Source organism: Cibotium barometz, chromosome 57, assembly GCF_041138505.1.
Source record: "Cibotium barometz isolate CiBa-2024 chromosome 57, ASM4113850v1, whole genome shotgun sequence".
Lineage (NCBI taxonomy): Eukaryota > Viridiplantae > Streptophyta > Polypodiopsida > Cyatheales > Cibotiaceae > Cibotium > Cibotium barometz.
The window spans coordinates 16,617,592-16,619,449 of NC_141102.1; the positions used below are offsets into that span (position 1 = coordinate 16,617,592).

The 1,858-nt window shown below is 40.5% G+C and overlaps 1 pseudogene; it reads left to right on the top strand.

Moving 5' to 3' along the window:
• Positions 1-894: 894 nt before the first annotated feature.
• LOC147606506 (transmembrane 9 superfamily member 7 pseudogene) lies at positions 895-1,652 on the top strand (annotated as a pseudogene).
• Positions 1,653-1,858: the final 206 nt, after the last annotated feature.

Below are 1,858 nucleotides of genomic sequence, written 5' to 3' on the forward strand. Positions count from 1 at the left end.
CCTGCATAAACTGTTGTATTTTCTGCAGCGGTACTGTACTACACTCAAATGTCATAACCAATGACCTCAATGTGCATACATACACCAAATGGCAGCTATCGACCTCCTTGCAGCACAACCAACATGTCTTCCTGCAGTTCTTAAAATAGAGTTCTGCACATAGAATTGATGACTTACCCTGCAACAGTGCTCGAAATCGCCTGTTTTCTAAAAAACGGAGGTCCTAACGCGCCCGAAACGTGTTTTCGGCACAAAACATTTAGTTTGATAGGATAGAATAGTTGCCCTATAGCTTTACTCCCGTGAAGAAAGTTCCTCAATCAGAGATCGTTTGTCAGTACCTCCCATAGAGCTCTCGCATAGAGCTCCCGACAAGGGTGTAGTCGCCAACACAAATAGGGAAGAGTAGTTGAAGCTCTTACCCTCGTACCGCTTCCTGTGCTTCTCTTGCTTGCAGCTCAGCCCTTAGCATGAACCCAGCTCTGATACCATGAAGAGATGTAGGGGAGAAGAGAGCTTGAGCTCTTGCAAGCACACACACAATAACAAAACCCTAAAAGAGAACACACAAGGTGAGAGGCTGAAAATCTTCTTCTTCTTCACACAACACTCAACACACCATATACAAAGATAAGAGTACACACAATATGAAAAGGTACTCAACCAAATACATACTAGGGTTCTCTATAGTGTGAACCCAACTAAAGGAGCTGGCGCTATAACTATGCCAGTCTCTAGAATGGCTATCACACACAACCTGTCATCGCACTGGCTGCATATCACAGATGATTTAACCAACCATGGCAGTGGTGTAAGTGTGGGGCCTATCCCCGAGGCAGGTCATCAGTGTCCACCGCCGCCTCACTAGATGCGCTCGATATCTCAACATTCACGATGTTGCTTGATGGTTCTGTAGAGCGTATCATAGTCATCAATGCTCGTCTTGATGTTAGTTGCTTTGCCTTTTTATCTCATGAAAGAACATTGAAGACAACCTTCATATTTACTCATGTTTCCTTTACTCTCTTCTTTATCCTTAATGCGTTGATTTGGGGTGAAAAGTCCTCTAGAGCAGTGCCTTTGGTACCATGTTTGTAGTGGTATTCTTGTGGTTTGGAATCTCTGTACCATTGGTCTTTATTGAAAGTTATTTTGGGTATTAAAAAATAGTTATTGAATATCTAGTAAGAACAAATAAGAATCTGAGATAAATTCTAGAGCAATCTTGTTACATGCAGCTATCATATTACCATTTAGGGCCGTGTTCCATTGGAGCTCTTCTTCATCCTCACCTCAATATGGCCTAACCAGTTCTTCTACATCTTTGGGTTCTTGTTCATTGTGTTTTTAATACTGATCACATGACTTGTGAAGAGATTACGATTATGATTTGCTACTTCCATCTCTGGAGTGAAGATTACCACTAGTAATGGAGGGCATGTTTGACCTCTACGTCTTCAGCACTCTATCTTTTACTCTATCCCACATTCTACTTCACCAAGTTATAGATAACAAAACTAGTGTCTGGTGTGTTGTAATATGGCTATATGATTATCATCTCCATTTGCTTTTTTGAGCTCACAAGAATAATTGGCTTCTTTGTCTATTTGTGGTTTATGAGGCCCATATATGCCTCAATAAAGATTGATTGAGATTAAATGTACCAATTCTAAAGAGGGTAATTTTTTGATGAGGACCTCACTCGTGAGATGACTTTTTGTGGATAAGGGGGTTGTAAGAATATTGTTAGGAAGGTTGAAATACATAATAATTGATCAAACCTAACCAAGAATACACAAGAATGCATGAAACTCATGCACTGATTCAATCCTTTTGTTTTACATGCACCAAGGCTACA